Source organism: Athalia rosae, chromosome 2 (assembly GCF_917208135.1).
Source record: "Athalia rosae chromosome 2, iyAthRosa1.1, whole genome shotgun sequence".
Lineage (NCBI taxonomy): Eukaryota > Metazoa > Arthropoda > Insecta > Hymenoptera > Athaliidae > Athalia > Athalia rosae.
Genome location: NC_064027.1, coordinates 16,856,125 through 16,877,565, shown reverse-complemented (window position 1 = coordinate 16,877,565; position 21,441 = coordinate 16,856,125). Strand labels below are relative to the sequence as shown.

The 21,441-nt window shown below is 46.5% G+C and overlaps 1 protein-coding gene across 10 annotated transcripts in view; it reads left to right on the top strand.

Annotated features, from left to right (window-relative positions):
- The window catches only part of LOC105692090 (CUGBP Elav-like family member 4), a 531,822-nt gene that overhangs the window by 338,786 nt on the left and 171,595 nt on the right, over positions 1-21,441 (top strand). The window contains exon 1 of one of the 10 annotated variants that reach the window (XM_020855926.2): positions 5,326-5,413. The exons of the other annotated variants lie outside the window; for them this stretch is intronic. The gene's annotated coding sequence lies outside the window, so the exon portion shown is untranslated. Of the gene's footprint in view, positions 1-5,325; positions 5,414-21,441 lie in introns of those variants that run through there. 10 annotated transcript variants of the gene reach the window in all.

Genomic DNA, 21,441 nt, shown 5'->3' with positions numbered 1-21,441 from the left:
TCTCGGTTTGAAAGGACAAGAATATAGGGCACGTACTTCTACAAACAGACTTTGGAATGGAAAGAATTAGTTAAGTGATGAGACCCTCCGTAAAAGAAAATGCTACGGTATATATACAAAAGTGTGGATTATGTACTGTATATGGTATGTGGTATATACGGAGAATTCTTTAGTTGGTATTAGCGAAATTTCTTTAATAATTTTCACCGTACAAATGAAACAGTTATTTCATAGTTTCAATTCAAGTTAGAGAATAATAATTACTCCGCGTACAACATTCCTCTACTCTACTGTAATCCTCTTAATTGTAGGTATTTAGGTTTCTACTAAAAGACGTAGCCGGGATGGTAAGAGGCGTCGACATAGTTCGGTTGGAATTTCAGTACGCGTGTAATAGGGCCTCACACCACCGAACTGTAATTATAATTTTCACTGACGATAGCTGATTACGCTACCCGATAGAATTAATGAACGCAAACATGATTCACACCGCTGACGTTATTTAATCAGAAAAAGAGAAATGAAATAAAACCGTTTCAAGCTTGTCAAGCACAGAATGTATTTCCATTGATCTCTCCGCGATAATTAATTTTCGATACCCGCTGCCTGGTAGGAAAAAAAAAAAAAAATTCTGGAAATCCACGGACATTTATAAGTACGACTGCCGTACTAGCTCTGCGTACTGATTTTGCTAATTTTAACTCCTGCGAATACGAGTTAATTAAATTTACGTAGGCAGTCCGATGTGTAGATAACAAATATCTCGTTCATTAAATTTGGTCGAATTCAAACGAAAAAGTTGAAACTGTCGCTGGCAGCGGTGGCGCTAATATGAAACTGATCGAATAAAATTTGAAAAAAAAACGAGGAGCGAATGCGATCGGATCGGGGAACGTAAATACAATTGTCGCTTTCGTAGAAACAACTTTATCACATCGCTACACCCATAAATTCACATTTTCGCAATATGACGGATCAAAGTCGTTGTCTTCATTTGCTCATCCTACCGTTCGCCACTTAAATATGTTTCAGTCGGGCGATCAGATCGCGCAGTTTTGTCTCCGCCGACAATCAGTACCTATTCGCGATCGACGAAGAGCGCCCCCCGATCGTTGTTCCATTTTCATTCGATTGAAAATCCAAATTACATCGTACGATTACGCAGCTGTGATTTTCATTTATTTTTCGATTGTTCGTTTTTTTAAAAAGCGTTACTCCAAGTGAATTGGTGAATAAATTCACGTCGTAATCACTCCGTTCAATTATCAAAACCGCTTATATTCCATTCATCGAACACCAACGAAAAAAATATCAGTTTTTCTAGACTCCGTTTTCTGAAAAATCACAAACAAATCAGACGGAATCTCGCCTTGGATCATTGCGGTCCGAAGGTTCCGACACCGAACGGTTGTACCCTATACCAACCGCTTGAATTATCGGTGATCATATTCTGCTACGGAAACTGCAGCTAACGGTTCAAGTCCGTGCATATATATTTTTCACGCGGCGCGGTTACTCTTATTGTTCCGTGTAACGTTCGTTATACAATTCATGCAAATTTATAACTACTGGCATTGTGGCTGTTTCTCTATTTAAATTATTGAAATTAAAGCCGATTTAACGTTAATAGCTCGTCCGCCACGCGACCTGCTGTAATTATTAGTAATATATTCAAAGCCGCTCCGCGTAGCTACAGGTCTGTATATTACGTACCGTGTAATATAACGTATTATGCATGTTCACGTGTCTTTCGATTACTCCAAGAGACGGTAAAATGCATTTTCTGCCTCACGCTCACATTCTTCGTATATCCCGACCCCAGTGTACCTGAGGTTTTTACACAGATACACCTGCGCCGTGCGTACAACGTCGTACTGTACGCGAACGCGTGAATTTATACGCAAAGATATAACGATGTAAATATAAGTATGTACGCGTATCAAAAAAAGGCAGGTGAAAATCCGGCACATTATCAGTTTAGTTAGTTGAATATTTTTTTTTTCCAATTTCACTTTAGCCGATCGCCGTATCTGTAGTGCGATCCGCGGTAAATAAATTAGTTCCACTGCCACGAAAATTATTCCGCGTTCCATCGAATCTTCCACGAGGTTATTCGGAAGATTTATCCTCTTCAGCCACCGCCATTACCGGGATATGGTAGACCGTGTTTTCGTGAATAAAATTTCCGCAGTAGAGCCAATAAGATAGAGCGAGAGGATTTTCGGTAATTTGAATAGCGCTGGATCGTCCTTTTCCATCTTAAGTTCAAGGACTCGACCCGCGCCGGTTACAGGTGGGGTGTATCTGTCCTAAAAATTCACCAACCAAAAGTGGAAGAGGAGGGCCGAAAATCCCGTACTTCTCCTCATCGGTTTTCTCACACCGGAGACTCAAATTTCTTGCGTCGTACGATTTTGCGTTGGAATTTCCGCTTCGTTCGCCACTATCGAAAACGCGTTACGAACATAATTAACGTACAACGCAACCGATGTAGACGAGCTCCCAGAGACATCCTTCCAACAGAGATGTGAGAAGCGGCGAGCGTTACGAATCAGGTGGGCCAAAATGATATTCCAGACGCCCTCGTTGCCGTATCAATTTGTCGTAACTCTTTCGGTAACGAGATCCTTACCGTTAGGTAGGCTCACCTTCAACGTCCCTCCAAATTGCGCCACATTGTCAGCGTCTCGTGCTTATCAGGCATCATGGTATACGGTGTGTATATAATTTCTGTCCTATACATATAGGTATATACGTAGAGACGTACGGAATCCGCATATATATATATGTATATCTACGCGCGTTGTATCTCGACGACGGGGATTGTTGGGCGCTTGAAGGGCGGGAGTTGGGGGTGGTAGTCTTGAATTATTCACGGCGTGCCGGTAGGGTCTATCCAAGGTGGCCCTTAGAGCGTGGTCACTGCCACTGGCTCGTGTACACAGTCGTGCGAGGGACACGCCTCTGAATGATCTATAATTAAGTCACAACATTGATGTCCCGCAGCGCAATGGGATGCCAAGAACAAACGCGCTAAACGAACGACCTCGAGTAGATGACGATATTCCATCCCGATCGCGCCTCGCGTCTTCGGAGGAAACTCCGCCACCGTCACCCTCGTCTGACTTTCGATAACGAGAAAACCGGATCACTCGACCACACGTAAGGCGACAACTTTAAAAGCTGTCGTACGACATCGACGTGAACAAAAAAAAAGCTTTCTTGAAAACTTTCGTTCAAATTTCTTGCATTCGCAATTGTGGACCCAAATTTTTCTGATGGAAACCGAATAGTTCATGGTAACATGTATGCTCATGTCAATTTGGTGAAAATTCCATAGATCGTATGACATAGGAGTTTGATGTCCTAACCAAGGATTATTTTTTAGCACCTTCGATAGAAAATACACTTTTTTGCTCATATCATAAAATATCAGCTAAAATAGCGTATGGTCTTAACAGTAGAGTAAAGAATTTTTTTTTTTTTTTTGTTCACGGCACATTTTTGGCATCGGGCGATTGTTATCAAAGTTTACGATAACTCAATTACGAAGATAATTACATCCGTGTATACCGGCAAGTGAAATTACTCTCGCGCACGGTTTCCGGTGTGTATATTTTTTGCCCCTCGATTTTTATGATTTTAAAAAAGTTTGTCACTTTGATTGGCGTACTTCACCGATAAAAATAATCAACCGGGGTCCGAGGGGAAGCACGAAGGTAAACCGAACGAAGGCGATGTACATACATCGGCGGAGGTAGTTCCGGTCCTTCGGCTGCGTCCAGCCCTCGTTGATTTTCAAAAGGTCAATAAAGCTGCACTTTGTATACCGTAATTAAAGACTCATAGAACTAATGGAGCGAACAGCCCTTTCCGTCCGCCTCCCCCCCGTGAACCGGCGCATTGGTAATAACGCCGTTACCCGACTCCCCCTGCTACTTCCAAACGTACGGCAAGTTCGCGTAACGAAATCGCTCTTTGCCCGCCTCTTCGTCGTTCTTCGTTCACGCCGCTAAATAAATTCGTCACTTCGATTCGTACGTATCGTATATTAAACCTCGGAAGTTCTTACTACGTACAAATAAAACACGCAATTAATGGACTTCACGCACGCCGGGACATCCGTTTGCGTTACACGGGCGTGAAAACGCTAATACCGAGTCACCGGCACGATCTCATGCAATTTCCGCACGAGGGTGATAATTATTGCTCTCGTGAGATCAAAGTTGCGGGGCGCGGGGATTTTCGAGTTCTTGTAGCTGCGAGGGAAAAATAACATCGCTGACTAAGTTTCCTCCTCCTCCTCCTCCTCCTCCTCCTCGAGAGAGAGTGTGACTTTGAGAGCGTAGGGAAGTCGGAGGTATGTGTCGGCGGCGCTACGGGGCTATAGAACTGCTTGAAGAATAGATTCTCATCAAGTTCCATTCATCCGCAATTCTTTCCCTCTTATAGCAATAAATTACCCAATCCGCGGGACACGTACCTACCCTTACTTTATTTATTTTTTTTTTTTCTTTGCCTTTCACCTCGATTTTACCGCTCTCTTTTTTACCGCCTCCTTTTACCGATCGTTCTCGCGCGTTCGCGGGGACGATTTTACCCCCCGGCTCTGTTCTTACGGTACGTCGTCGTCAGTTTGTCCCGGCGAAACTTTTAAATAAGGCGAAATCACCGCACCTTCTTCTTTTTCCTCCTCGCATCCATACCGCTAGTTTCCTTCATTCCGCCTTTGTGCCCGCGTTCGTCCCTCGCCCCGTTCGTCTCGTTCCCTCGGCTCGGCCTCTGCTTCCGTCAAAGTCGCCCCTATAACAGCGCGAGACTTTGAGAGAACCGATACCTCTGCCGTTGCCGACCCCGGCCGTCCTCCCCGGTTCGCCTGGTACGCGTTACCTATAGCCACCGCCGAGATGGTATATGACGAGCGTCGCTAGCAGTGACTGCATGTCATCAACCTCGTTATTGTGGTATCAATATCCTACTGCAATTCCAATTACTCAAGTTTCCGTCGTTCGACGGACGCGCGCAATCGAACCGCGTAACGATTCCAGTTACGGAAAAGAGGATGTGACCGAAGGGTGGGTACGTACGTCGCGTACACGTAAGATACACGAGATCGGCGAGGAAAACTGCGTATTTCGTTGTTCGTTCGTTCATTTTTTTATTTATTTCTACCGCGCTCATACGTCACTCACGTGTGCCGATATACGGCGCTCCGTGCCTCCGGTAAATAAATAAGTCGTTTGATCGTTCGGACGATTGTTGTCGTACCTGGAAATCGGCATCTCGGAGCCCGATATTAATGTATTTTCGTATTTTCTGTTCCAGGTAAGTTGGAGCGCCGACATTGATGTACAATTATAACCGTGAGCAGGAACGGCCCCTATATTCACGCGCGATATCGTGGTAGCTACAGGTGAGTGGGTGTTAACCTCGAGATCCCTTACAATTTTGCGTATCCAATTTGCCACGAGATACGTACACGCTCACAGCCACGAATCGTAAGACACGTGTTCTCGAGATTTCGTTCAAATTACTTTGGCAGACACCCCTGTGGCGGTCGTTCTCGTAATCAAAAAAACTCCAGTTGTAAGTTGACGCCAGCCAAAATAATTTAGGAAATATACGCCTACAGCGTGGAAACGTGTTGCGCGTGAAAAATAAATGTCACATCACCTCGCCCGGCAACGGCACCGACAGCGTGGGTTTCGTTCTCATTCTCGATCCCACAGTTACAGCCAACGATCACCCACGGAATTGTTTTCCGACATTTCCGTTCTTTTATTCAATTGTTCGTTTTTTTTTCTCCTCGTTTTTAGGCACGTTTCGCGCTTTATCCGAACTCACCTCATGCCATGTTAAGAAATCTTTCAGCGATTTTTTATTTAATTTGTTCCCCGCATGTTTCGAGTTATATGGGCAGAGGTGTTTTTTCGCGAACAATGAGTATCGGAAGATAGCTGAGAGCCGTTGTTGTATTGTTCGACTGACCCGTAGGTTCGGATGAGATAACGGCTTGGAAAAGCAGCTTGAAATTTTCCGAAAGTGTGAGTCGGTAGGATTGAAACTTATTTCGCAAAGCTCAGGTGAAAGTAGTCGATACTTTGCTGAGGTCGATTTTGGGCTTTAAATTTTCAAAAGTGGAAGAAAATCGGGTAGAACGAAGGGTACAATGAAAAGGTTCGCCATCAACCTGGTCGGTCGTAGTTTTTTCACATACGTTTCACGGAGGGCAAAATTGTTGGCGAAATTTATTCGTCAAAATATAGGGAAAATAAAACAAACGGGAATAAAAAAAGAGACGTGCAATCGCTCGATGGTAACCAACGATATGCTTTCCACGTGTCAGGTCTGCAACCGAATAAACGGGAAACAAATTTCATTGATGAGTGGTCGAAAATCTGCGTGCGTGCAGCTGCTGATATTCGGATGAAAATGCAGCGAGAGAGATCATAGATTACTCGCGTTTGTGTTTTGCATAGTATTTTGTACGCGGAGGCTGGGTGAAAATGCAAATTTGCAGGCATAAAAAAAAAAAAAAAAAAATAATAAATAATAAATAAACGCGGTATTGCGAGCAACAGGGCGTAGTCGAGCCGCTCTCGAACCGGGGGTGGGGGTGGGGGGAGGGGGGGGGGGGTTTATTTTCGCTTGTATTACACGCGAGTTACCGCAGTTACACCTAAATCTGCAGAGACATAGTTTACGTACTACTTGGATATCCGCTTAATTAGTAGTAGAGTTATTATCTGTTTGTACGATAGCGCGAATGCACTGCCGCTGCACAATACCCGCACCTACCAATTATGTGCATCCCATAAATTGCGTAAATTGCCTGCTAACACAACTGTCTTTCCGCGACGCGTTGCGTGCTCGAGATACGTTGAACGAAGTTCGCGGAGTCGCGGGACTCTTATACATATTTTCAACCCACGACACGTTCGTTTTACCGATAGATATTTTCTTGTTTTTTTTTTTTTTTTTTTTTCTTCCATTCGAACGGCCTAATTATTCAGCAACGTTTCGCATATAATTACGCAATCGACAAGTTACGTCGATGCGATACCCCTCTGTTGTGCAACGCGCTGCAATCAGGACGTTCGAGATTACTCCGTAATCATAGAACAGATGCAAACTTACTCGGATTCACGTACCAATTTGAAGTTTAATTAAAACTATGTTCGTATATCAGCACACCGGCCAATCTTCTTCTCACGTTTCAAATTAAACCCCTCCCGCATGATGCGGGGAAGCATGCGGAATGCATCGCGTATATTTCGCGTCTGAATTAATACACCTACCCCGGGCGGACGATGAATTATCATTTTTATTACCGTGGCGTAGTGTGTACGCATCGCGCGAATTTATCATTTTTCCGCGGCTATCTCTCCATAACTTCGACTCTATCCGCGTCCCATAGGTTCGCGAACGAAGGCACCTCTGTTTCATATACGTAGCCATACAACGATTCGTCGATCCGGAATAACACGTGTTTCCAAGGACCTTTTCGAAAACCCATCCGCATCCCGTCGGGCTTACGGTGGCAACAATCGAAATCCTTTACTCGAAACGAACCGATGCGACGCCAGAGTCCACAACAGCTGCAAGGTTCAATTTCAACTGCAAGCGTAACTCTAGACATCATTTCCCCGGTTGGCTTTGTTCCGTTTTCCCCGAGGTCGCGAATTCCCCCGATACCAGTTTCATTTAGGAAGAACCTTCCTGTCCATCGGGGAGCTTCGCGTACCGCTCGCTCGCGCGCCCCCCGCAAACATTCGTCGAGTTTTAGGCGCGTCCGCGACCGGTCAGGGGAGTCCCGAACCCTCGACGATTCCCCGCGCGACTACCTCTCGATACCCCGCCGCAGAGAACGAAGAATACACGCTACGCCGAAATCCTTGCGAAATCCTCCTCGCCGGATTCCCTCGTGACCGCGCTCGCTCCCGTCTCTCCGTCCCCTTCGCCCCCCCCCTCCCCCTCCACCGCCGATCGCCGCGGCGGTACCGCACGTTCCTCCGATGTTCCAAGTTGGAAGGAACACAATGGATCCATCTGGCCGACGATCAATCCACTCAGTTCACCCGTCTCACTCGTTCCCGTGTCTCTCGCGTCGCTCTTCCTCCCCCCCCCCCCGTCTATAGTATACGTCGCGCGGTACACTCGAGCCACAGAAATGTTTGCATTTACGCGCGGCCAAGTGGTGTCCCCGTGAAAGCTTTAGAACGAAACGACGACCCGAGTGTAGCCCTCGCACATCCCCCTTTCGCTACCGTTCGTACCGTTCTCTAAGGCCTCAAACGCGCCACGACCTCGCCACATACTATGTACGTCGTACATACGGTAGGTACATAGTAAGTGTACCTCGGCAGCTTGGTACGTATAACCGAGGGACGACGAACGATGTGAGGCGAGGTGACGTAGAGAGCTTGGAAGATTGAAAGAACGTTCGAGTGACGAGGCAAAGTGCCGAGGCACGGTTGGATAAAGTTTCGTTAACGGGTAAAAAAAATATATCTTTCGTTAACCCCCGAAATTGCGACGAAGCTGTTGTTTATTTATCTAGTTATTCTTTTACGTTTTCGCGTCGACTCCGATTCGTAATCCGTCGAAGGCCGTGACGCGGGTTACGCTACGTTCGTTAGGGAGGGGGTTTTCCGCGGCCGTTGGAGAAGCGCGTCGAAATATCGGAGGGAAAAAAGCGCGTCAAAATTGAAATGAATTCTTGATCCAGAGGGGTCGGAGCGAGGGTCTTATTTCCGACGGAAGGAGGACCGAAAATCCTTCGAACGTACGCCGGTTGTACACGCGGAATTCGTCGATCCTCGCGGGGCGCGGAATGGGAATATTACCGATTCCCGCCATTATCTAAACCCCGCCGGAAACAAGGGGGGAGATCCCGCCGAGCCCCCGTTTACTCCGACCCGTTACTATTACACTTAAACCTACCCATTATTTTTCCTGTTCATGTTTCAATTAGGAATTTAATAACCCTCGTTACTGCCGGAGAATTAGCATAATCTCCCGGCTCCGCCAATTAACAACTGAAAAAAACTCGCTCTCCCCGACTAAAGCGACCGCTTCGTAGATCGGTGCGGCCCTCTGAAAATTATTCGATATCAAAGTGCACGCGAAACTCACCGGAAATATTACAGGGAATCTAGCGGAATTACATGCATTTTTCGACGAACGGTGAAAAATTTTGTTCTTTTTTCTTTACGATCTCGTGTGGATTTGCTGCGGATAGAACGGGACGTGGATGAATTTATTTGTCGAAATAAAATCTGTGAAAAAAATAGGAAACTCTGGTCGATCGAGGTGAGATTTTTCGAAGATCTTATGCGGAGCGGAACGCGAATACGAGGGATCGGGCGTAGCCTGGAAGGTGGAATATAATATCCCAAAATACTCTAAATTCTGGGATATCTCTGCGGAGGTTTCGCGAGATGTAACTAACAATATTTCCCCGGCGTTGATATTAGCGTTGTACCGGTACCTCGGTAGTGGTTCGGGTTGAATTCAGAGTCCAGCACATTAACGGAGATAGCGGGTCCGCTCAAACGTATAATTGCAGGACGAGGCAATTGAGAGACTCCCTCGGGAGCCTTGTGCCACATACCCCCCCGTTCCGTTCCGTTTCTCCGGTTTCTCTCGATAAGATGCCATCCCCACTTCACCCCTTTACCGCCTCTTACTCATCGGCGACTTCCCCCCCCTCCTCCTCCCCCTCCTCCCCCCTCCGCCGCACCCATCCAAAAACAGATAACCGAATGGGACGATATCGGCCTGTTACAGTCCGACGATCTCTAACCACCGAATATCTCCGCAACTGACCATCGTACCACCCCCCCCCCCCCTCTCTCTCTCTCTCCTTCGATTTACCGCGGTATTAGGTGTACGATATAAATACACCGTTCTCATCTCAACGGATACTGTATAATCGTTACGTAACAACGTCTCTCGGGCATTTCCAACGGCGCGTTCACAGCGCTCAGGTGATAACTGAACAAACACGTAAACGACGCACACGTCTTCTTTTCGAGTGCAACCAACGTGCGCGCTGCTGTGTCGGTCATTTTTTTCATATTTATTTTCTGCTGCATTTTATATCGTTGTTTTTATTTGTCCGTACATACGAACGTGTAATTCATATATTTACGTACGTGTATGTATGTACTGTGCGGATGTTTGTATTTATATGTACGTACGTACGTATACATTGTATGTATATGTATATATATATATATTTGTCGAGTTGGAACCAATGGAGGACCAGCCAAGTTGGCGGTGCCCGCAACTAATTATACACTATTCCGCACTTGATTTCCCCAAGGGCAAAAAATAGAGGAAATATATCAGAGGGCCCCGACGAGAGTAATAAGCGCCATTAAGATCCACCACCCTTCTCCACCCCGTTCTCCTCTACCTCCTCATTTCGCCCACTTTTACCTTCTTCCCCTTCACCCTCGGCCCTCCACCCTCGGCCCTGTAGTAGGTAGGTACCCGGTGCTTGCAGCAGCGGGATAGGCGGCGGCGCACCGTCGTGGGCTCGCGTCGCGGATTGCTTATTAATGGCCGCACTTTATCCAATTAGAATAAATTACCGTTATTCGTTCTTCGCGAGACCTTGTAAGAGCTGCTCGTTCGTGGATTCTGAAAATTTTTTACTCCCGAATAATTACTTGCTGATTTGCACTCGTTATTTAACCATCCTCGCGAAAAGTATAAAATTTTCGCGAGGAAAACCGGATCCGCACCAGCTGCCGTCATATGCAGCTATATATTCATTATGCATATTTCACATTCATTATACAAATTACGCCTCTTTTTTGTCTATAATTAATTGACTCACGGAAATATTTCGTCGGTTCTTTTCTTTTCTTTCTTTTTTTTCTTTTTTCTCTACTGTTCGTAATTTTTCGTTGTTTTTTTAATTATAATAATTTCTATTCGCCATTTTACGCCGCGTCAACGGGTGATTTGGAATTAACAATCGATTCGCCAAACTGGAAACGTAGTATCAGCCGCTGCTAACGACGAATGAAATAATTTACATCTATACCGCCTCGCGGGCGAGTTGGGCTACAATCAACGAATTATAACCGGAGGGAAGAGAAAAAAAAAAAAAGAAGGGAGGAAAAAGAAAAGGTTTTAATTAGTGGCGGGAAAAGAACGGTAAAAAGCAGAAGGCTTCTAATAATCGTGTCTGAGGCGTAGTAGCGAAGAGGAGAGGGAGTCGAACGTAGGGATGAGATCTGGAGAGACTGAAACGTAAAAAAAAAAAGGCAAGAATCTGCCAGATTTTTCTCGTCAGCAGTAGTCCGCTATATGTATAGCTGCGCGCAGGCACTCGAAAACGTTTCGACTACTCCACCTCGTGCAATAGCGTATCGGTGGCCCCGGAAAATGAGCGAATTTCGATATCCCGTCTCGCACAGCAGGGTGTGCCAGAAATGAAAAATCTTCCAAATTCCTCTAAATATCGCTCGTCAAATTTCCCTCGAATACTTTCGGGAAAAGTAAAGTCTATGCGTCGATACGCGGAGTATAGAGATGATATCGTCGTATATAGAGGCGCGCATGCTACGGGGCAACGTGAAAAGTCGGAGGTACAGTTTCACTTAGCCTTAATCAGAAGATATTGCCAAGAGTACCGAAGGCACTCTCCGCCGACCGCCGAAGAAAGCTCGGAGCTCGTGGTGTTATTAAAAGGCACCACCCCCTCCCGCTTCATTCCGGGTGCGCTGCGATAGGCCAGGGACTTAAGAGTGTTCCTATGTCAACCTTTGTACTTTTTAGCAGAGAAATCTACAGCCGCCATACGTCTCTCCTATGACGCAATAACACGACTATACTACGGTAGGGGTGCAGCTTTTTACCGTTTCTAGAAATATATACTCGGTACGAGACCCCCGCGGCGGAAGACCGCCCCCCCCCCCCCTCCCCCAACGATATGAAAGAGTGCGCGGAGACTCGGCGCTGCCGTTCGGGGGCCTGGGGGACGAGAGTGGTATTTCTTAATTTCTTCGCCGAACCATTATCGCGAAATAAGACGTCTCGAAATATGGAAATGGCTTAAATATTTTCATATTAAAAATTGAGCAACCGTCGAATCGTTTTATCCCTCCCCCCCCACGCATAGCTCGACTCCCGGCTCTTTCCAACTATAACTATTCGAAATACACCCCGTAATACGCACACGTATAGCGACGCGCGAGTAACGGTGATACACGATTATTAATAATAATAACAACGGTAATAACAGTAATAACAATAATAATGATAATAATAATAAACGCGTCGCGATGTCAACGTCGCGCGGTGTTTGACGTCGGTGTAAAATGAAAAAAAAAATAATAATAGTGATAATAATAACGATAATAATTTACGAAGGGTAAATAAAATTTGCGTAGCATACGGAAATGGATGAGCGCGGGTTGATGGGGGAGTTCTCGTCTGGTTTTCGATGGCGGGAGAGGGAGGGAGAGAGAGAGATAGAGAGAGAGAGAGAAAGTAGGAGGATTGAGAATTGAATATTTCGTACTGCAAGTACCGCGAGGCGTTTCCTCGGTTCTGCTTGCCGATTGGAATCACCAAGCCAAATTTCACGCAAAGTAGCTTCGCGCCACCCCGCGTTATGTCTTTATATACATACATTATAGGTATGTATATACATATGAATCTATATTGGTCACACGACCACACCGACTATATGTCATCCGTGCTCGGTATAATTACTATAAATCACACTTGTTTCACAAATCCATCTTACATACCTATATGTATATAGTTCCAACGGTCGTTATATCGCAATGATTAGGCGACAGAGACCCCAAAAAATTTCGCCATCGACATAAGCATCGATCGCGCGTTGAGATCCACGTGTGTCGAGAGAAACGAAAAATCTTATTTCGAAGATATTCGTGGCGTGTGCAACGGGGGTGAGTACAGTTCGTATTTTTCTTCGCAACATGTTAACAAACGACGTAGCTCGAGAGCGAATTTCATCAATCATTGTAGCCGCGCCCGGCAGCTGAGGTATGTACGTGTACGTGTACGTACGTAACGCACACGTGTGCACACGTTCGCACATACGTGGGGGTACATACACGGCTGAGCCAAGACGCCGTACGGCGGTATCTGGACTCTGATTTATCATCCAATATTTGAGTGCGAAGGTTTTCAATCAAGACTCGAGTTTACACAACAGCCCGCGGCGGGCCGGCTCAACTCGATTTCAAGCCGGAGGTTCGCCGGCGCGGTATACCTCCGCGGAGATAGCGACGAGGACAGAGACGACAAACAAGCCTAACTACTATTCCCCTTCCCCCGACTGGCTGCAGGTTCTCTTCTTCTTTTCGCTTCGTTTCTTGCTTCGAAAAATATTCTACCTCAGATTTTCATCCTCTCGATTTCACCCGATCGATCCCCTCGTATTCCGATGTGAAATCTTCGCCGGACTTTTTTCGTTACTCGATATCGTTGCCGCGGAACTTCCGCCGACGAACGTACCTGCAAAAATGCAATTACGGTGGTCGTGCGACGTGCGAACGATATACGCGTAACAATGAAAAGTATAAACGAATCCGGAGCGACGTTGTTTCGCGATAACTGCAGCAGTTATTATACAGATTCTTCTCGACGCGAGGGGAGGTTTTGTCTACGCAGAAGGGCAGGCCGTACTTAATACACGTTTCGTAAAGTCAGCACATAATTCATATTTAGTTTCCAACGGGGAGGCGGAGGAGGGAAACCGAGGGACGGGGGGGCGACAGAGTGAAGCGAGAATATCCGAGCCAAGGGTCAGGATTCAGTCGGGGGAGGGGGGGGGGGGGGGCGGAGAAAATGTTGAAGAAAGTTTAGCTTCGAAGTTAAGTTTACTTGGTAAAGAATGCTTCATTAGTCTTGAAGGGACTTGGAAGAGATTTTGAAAACTCAAACTTTTCCTAAATTCGCATTCTCAGAGACGGGGAAAATCAGAGAGGCGACCGAATCTCACGTCGCGAAATGCGTTAACGCTATGTATCGCGTCACCCGCCTAATTGTCTCTACGAATACCGACGATATTTCGTTTCTCACATATTTCGGGAAAAATTTTTTTCTCCTTCCACTTTTCCTCTCACTCTTCACCGCCGCAGCTTTAACGTCGTTCCTCACCCGTACGGTACCGTGAACTACGGGCGTCCCCGAAATGAAAAGATTCCGCGAAAGAATTCTCTCGGTACACCTGGCTAAGATAACACCCAAACTCCGCGTCAAAAGATACCAAATTACATGCATACACACATCTTAACGTCGCGCGGCAGCCGAGGTACGATATTATTACGAAGGCGAGGCGAGGCGAGGCGAGGCGGGGCGTCGTCGGTGACGCTTCTTCGGCGACGTTTCGCGGGTCTTCCGACGCCCCGACGTTGAGGACGGGGGGAGAATTGGTATGGGTCCGCGCTAACCTATATATACGTATATCACACGTACATACCTGTGTGTACGTGTGTGTCTATGTGTTTACGACGTGTGTATACGTACGTCAGAGATGCGAAGGAGGGTTGGTGGGACCCGCTGCTCACGGGCCGTCGGGGAATAGGGACGTCAAAATATACGGCACGGCGTGACAGCGCAACAAAAAATAAGGGGGAAATATGATAGTTGTGTAGCCAGCTATTTCACGGGGGCGTTGGAGAAAAGATGCCTCCTCTGCCTGCTCGCCGTCGGTTTACCGATGTGTGTGCGTTACAAACGCAATAGAAACGTAAGCGAGTGGTGGAAAAATTCGCATATACGTATATATATAAGTATATATATCCGTTCTCTACGCAGGGGATGACGAAAGAGGCGAATAGGTGAACGGAGGTATACGGTGTCGCCTGACGTATTATCCGTTTATTCACCGTTGGCTCGTTCATACGCGATCGGTTCGCGTATACCTGTATCGTAGGTGTGGTGGGGAATTTCGCCCTCGCGATAGGTGAGAAAAAGAGCGCACAACAGACGCCGTTGGTCGGCACCGCAATAAATTTTTCATTCCGGTACTCATGTACGGGGAAACAGGAGTGTATCGTAAAAGCGACTTTACAGAGACGGGTTTTCACCCTCGAAATTTCGTCTGTTGAATCTCAAGGTCAAAATTGCGTGAAATTTCTGCCTACTTTATTTAAGGCGAGAGAAGCGACGGAGTGTCGAAATAAACCCCCTCGGCGGTCTCTCTCCCGAAGCCGAAACACGGGTCTGAGATATTTGTTTGTTGTCGCCAAGTTTAAAAGTCTTAAAACTTTTCCCTAAAAACGAAACCGCCCCACTCGCGCGCTGCGGAGACGGACCCGCTTACACTTCGTACTCCGCACTGATTCTATGATTCTCTTTTTACGCAACACCGTTTCCTTCGCCACCCTCGCTAATTTGCCTCTACCAATCTCGGTTTTGTTTCACTTTTTTTCCTCTTTTTTCTTTCTTTCTCTCTTCCTCTCGCTCGCCACGACGAACGTTTGACCGACGAAAAAAAAAAAAAAAGGTCCCGCGCGGTCGCCGTTCGCGTTATACCTACCTCAGAGAGTCGTGTGTAATATACGCGCCATACGTGGTGTTCAAAGTTGAAGGTTGAGGAAAATCCGGATGGCACGACGCCTCGAAGAGAGCGGTAATAGCCGTTAACAGATTATTTGAAATCGTTCACCCCCGTAAGCCTCGTCTGTATTCGGAGACACGAACGGTGTATATCGGCACATATCGCATGTAAATTGAACGACAATGACGCTGACGTGACGACAGCCACCCGCACGTCGACGACATAGCTCAACCGTACGTACGAGGCCATTTCCCGGCTACCCACCGATCCTGTGTATAGGGTGAGTCTTTCCAAACTCCGAGAACGGGAGGAGCCTCTTTCGCTTGTCTTGCTCGGTCGACGCACGGCGTAAAAGAAAAGTGGGGCTAGGGGGTAAGTTGACTCAAAAACATGGCGTGCTTAATGAATGAGAAAGTCGAGTAGAGGTCAAGCGCACATCCGGCCGATCGGTGTTTGGAAAAGATCACCCTGTACGTATAAAACATTCATACGTAGGTGTACAGCTACCCTCTTTTTCTCACCTCTACGCGACTCGTCTTCCCCCTCGTTGCCTCTCTATTTTTCTCACTTTCAACGGCTCTAGCGTAGATCTATCTACTTATACATATAAATGTCGGAGTATAAACATGTATACCGAGCAGCGCGAGCGAGCTCCCTCGCCTCCTATTTTTCACGAAAATTTTCACACCCCTCGTACAAGTGATCCTTCGTCTATCCGAGATGAACAAACTGCGAAACGTATTTTCTCTGATCATTTTCCCGTCGTTGGAGTGCGTCGTGTACACGATATCGTATCGTACGATATCGGCGATTACAATCCGTGCTTCTGATTTACGTCGATTCTTGACTCACTTTAGAACAATTTCGAAGACTCAACCGTAACGGTAGAAAGAATTAATTCGTTCGTTGCGCGCATCTTTGACGGTCTACCGCTCTCTCTCTCTCTCTCTCTCTCTGTGTGTACGAGAAGTTTGAGTACTTTCCATTTTGTTTCTCCTCCGAAGGAATCATCATTTTTTGGCATATCTAATTTCCCCCCTCTTGACTCGAGTACGCGTGCTTCTCTCGAATCACCCAGAGAACCACAATAACGCGTAATTATCGTCCTTTGCCGTGACGCGCAAGGGGTTTCCTATTCACCCACATTTGCGTGTAACATAAATTTCGTTTAGTTGTTTTTACACATTTTTCTGGACAAAGTAATGATTTTTTTTTTTTTCTTATCAATCAATCGATGTACTCAGATGCTCCGTTTCGATATACCATGTACATACACGTGTAATAATTCGTTCAATCTCGTTTCACCTGGTACAGATGGGTGAAAGAGGACCGAAAAGGAAAACTTAGAGAGAGAGAGAGAGAGAGATGTGGACTGAGTGACAGACACTGAGGCACGCCACGTACATACATTCATTTGACAGGACTTGTACGTATAACAGGGTATACCGCAGAATGTACGTAATGTGTGCTAATGCGTCTGACACTGACGTATTAGTGCGAGGAGGGATGCCGCCGCCGTCTTCTTATTTCTTATATTACTTCTTTTTCTCTTTCGCGCGCGAGCTTCTTTTTTCTCTCTCTCTCTCTCTCTCTCTCTCTTCCTCGCGGCTCTACCCACACCCTGACTCCGTGTATCTTTTTATATAACTCTCGCTTCCACGTCTGCCGTGTACTCTGAATCTAACCTGAGAAAAAGTTAATCTCTTATTCTTCCCCCGTGAAAGCGAGCAAAATTGCACCCGTCTTATACCAGCGTCGTTTGTTTGCCTACACGCGGCGAGAGAGAAAAAAATAATAATATCTCACTCCGGTAGTGATATTACTATACGTTCGTGCATGTACGCGTGTTTCTCCTGGTCCAGGCCGATCGCGTCGACCTCCATTAGTCGAACGTTCGCTTCCTGCGATATCTGTGGCGACGTTAACGTCCAGCTGCCCCCGTTGCGTTCATCTCGTCCGAAGACGTCGGTTGCACCGCCAAGCGATAATATTTTTCTTACAATTAGTTTCACGGCCGACACGACGAAAGAGAGAAATCGCTGGTATCCGTGCGACGTATAGATATCGTCGTAGCTACACGTCGCCACGTCGATCGATTGAGTAAATTCACGGTCTAAACTCTATGAATTCGATACCTCAAATATTTGATTATAGATATCGTTCTTTTTGCCCCTGTCACCGTTATATCCATCCGAATATTTGCAGAAACGAAACAAGAAAGGAGGCAGATAGGGGGGCGGGGGGGGGGGGGCGGGGGGGTGGAAGAAGAGCGAAGGAGCGTGAAAGTAGGAAGAAAAAAAAGGGCGAGGGTGGAGAGAGAAAAATCGATTTTGGGGTGGGTGTATGGCATAAATATTACATCTCGGTAAAAGGTCTGATGATAAGAAAAGACAGAGCTGGTATTTTTTTTTTTTTTTTTTTTTTTTTTTTTTTGCCCCGGAGAGTGGAAGCGGATGGTTTGCTACCTGCCTGAGATACCTGTATAGGTATTATTACGGTGGAGCGTGTTTAACAGGCCTTCGAAGAATGTAGCACGCTGCATAGCGTATATAATAATGAAATGAAATACGCTGGAAATATTTAATAAGTTTCCGCACGGAAGGCCGCCTCGGGACATCTCCAGGCATTTTCATTCAAATTACAAAGACGCTGATAGGATATTTCCTCTTTTGGGTGAAAAATGGAAGAAAACGAGCCATGCGTAAAGGAAACCATACGCCCATATTCACAACAATGATCTATTCGCTCGGTTACTTTTTTTTCCAGTCTTCGCTCGTTTTTCAATCTCTTCCTCCACATACGACAGTAAATCGAGAATCACCGAGTTTCGAACAGTTTCGCAAATAAGACACGAAATTCGCAAGTGCGGTTCGCCCGTCGCCTTCCCTTTCCCGGACTTCGATTCGGTTTTTGCAAGCAGCAAAAAACATAAAAAAATGAAAAAAAACAAAACAAAAAAGAAGCGGTTCCACCAAGGTCGTGATCGCGATACCCCGCTAACCCGACGGTGGGCAACGGTAAGGGGCAATAAGGCGAAAAGTATCGCAATTTCGTTTCATTCGTGGGCGCGAGGTTCAAGCGGATCTCTCATATAACGCGCGGTTAACGATGCTATATGGACTCATAAGTTCGCGCGTTCCCAACCTCCAACCTCCGACGTATAGAGGCTCAAACCTCGAAGCTCAACACCCTTACCCGGCCGGAGCTGCTCGGAGAACGCGTCGGGGCTGCCGCCCACCTCATACCCGCATACCCGCATACGAGGCGATTATGAAAATACGAGCAGCTAACTGCCGGGTAAATAAGAAAGTTTACTCGCACGAAATTTCATTTCAACGTAAACTCGCGTAAGCGGTTTCACAGTTGCGTTCAAGGAGCTTGCTAAACTGTTTCTTATTCGCACTTTGCTGAACCGACTCTGTACGCGAAATAGTTTCTCTCTTCTATAGCGGGGGAAGGTAACTCACCAGGTGTAATCAAAGTGATCGATAAAATAGCGATACGCCCCCGCTACGCAGGTGAAAAAAAGGTGTATCGGATAGCCAGGTATAAATTGAACCGTTCTCCGGAAAAGTATAAGCCGAGCGATGTACCGTTTATGAAAAGGTTCCATTTGCAACCTACAATCATTCCTACCTTCCCCTATTTCCGGTCATTTCCAGACGGCTTGACCTATTGATTCGATATCAGATATCGCAGGTAGCGAGTATCCCCAGCGATCCAGTCGTTATTGGTGAGTTCAGGCAAATGAACGTTGAGAAATGATATTTCCCTACTCGATAACCCGATCGATACGATCGACCGAAATCAGAAGAGTATCTACTTTGGGGTTCCGGATCACGCCGCGGGTCATCGAACGAAAGAATGGAATGTTGCGCCGTAAATTGACTCGCGGAGTTCCGACTCAAGGTCATACGTGAAACGCTATTTCGAGTCAATCGACCGAGTCATTCGGGAACCACGCCGGTCACGTTTCACGTGTTTCGATGATTTCGTCGAAAGGAGAGTTCCGTATATAGAAAGCTCGTTCGTTCCGGCAAAGCCGATTTTTTTCATCCGCAACGAGCTTTGCATCGTTCGGAAATGTTTTCGGCGAAACGTGGCGAGGCTAAGCTGTTCCCACCCTTTTACCCGGCAGACAACGGACTGTCATCGCGTATACACCCCGTACACTCGGCGTATAGCGCGTACGTGGTGGCACGGGTGTAAGGCGAAGGGGAAAGGCACGGCTTCCGTACGGAGAGTAACATTTGCATATGAAAACCTGGAACTCTCGAAGAAGCATGCCTCCTCACCTTCGCAAAACGAAGGGGGTAAGGTCGTAGCTTTGGTGTTAAGAGCGACTCAACCCGAGATCTGACGGGGAGAAGAAGAAGGTGATGGTGATGGTGGCGGTGGCGGCGGCGGTGGTGCCTCACCCTCGAGCTGGCGTCTTAAATATTCAATGGCGTCACGTTCTCAACTCGGCATGCAGATTAGCGTCGGCGAATCACATCACATGCTACCGGAGCTTGATTCTGTATCCAGTTCTCTGCCTCCCGCCACTTTCCCCGAATATCAGAGACTGCATCGCGGGGCGTGTCCATTGTACCGAATTTTACCCGGTGAGAACGAAGGTACGTATAGATAGGAAAGTCTCTTGTACGACGCCCTTCATTCATCGGCAAAGTCTTACAATTATATCCTTCTCTCCGCTCGGGGAGTTTCACCGTTTTTAGACACAATCCGTAGCTATAGGTGGAAAACGTCTAGAGTGCACGTCATCGTAGCGTAATAATTCCTCTTCCACACACACATACGTGGTGTTGTCCCACTTTCGTTGTGAACGTTACGAGAAATCTCGGTACAGCTTTCAAGTTACGGTTTTTAAGTTTCCTTGTACGTACACAGGCAGCGGGTGTACGTACGTATGTATGTATGTATGTGTATTGTACAGTAAGCCGCCGGTTTGTACGGTAAAGGTTGCCTGTCGGCTGCTCGTGACGCTGTTTTGAATAAATACGAAGCTCTTTCCAGCCCTTTCATCTCGACGATTCGTATCCTTGAGAACTCGGTTTAGAATCCTAGCATTATTCCGACGATGGTGCCACACCGAGTATTAAAATAAAGTAAAATTACACTCCATAAGCAAATAGGTCGCTCGGTTGTTATATTTTTTAAAAATCGTAGACTCATTTCCCTGGAGAACCCAGCTGTCTGTATCAGTGTATGCTCACGTTAATGTAATAGCGGGTTACCTTTACCTCTACCTACCTAACCTAACCTACCTACTTCCACCTTCCGCGGACCAAAAGAACGATAAAAGTTAATTAACAGCTGTACTACAACGCCGCTAGAAAAATCAACAGCTTTTGCTGACTCGCACCTCTCCGTTATTTTTAGCTTTCCTTCTTCTTTCGACGAGCGAAATTCAAACCATTCGGATTGAGTTACGACAAGTTCTGAAGTTACACGCGTGGAATGGGGGGACGGTAAATATAATAGATATCGGATCCGTGAATCGCTAAAGTCGTTACCGATATACATACTCCCGCAGTGATTTCGTAGTTCGAAACGTTTCCATGTTTAACGAATCGAGAGTTCGATCGTTAAACTTAAACCCATTAAGGAGCCGTCCCCGTCTTTTACTCAGTCCGCATCTGTACCGTCCAAGCTGATTAATTTCTGATTTGATTAAAGCCGGGCGAGGTGGAGGGGGATGGGGGGGAGTTACTTTCCGGAAGATGGCTGCAAAAAATAAACAATTTCGCGCTAGCCCTCGACGCACCACTTCCACCACTTCCACCGCGTACTACTCCTCTCAGCCACGAGGCATCTCCTCTACTCGCCTCGACCCCGTCCGCCATTTCACCGCCCCCTGCTGCCTGTTGTTTTTCGCTTTCGCT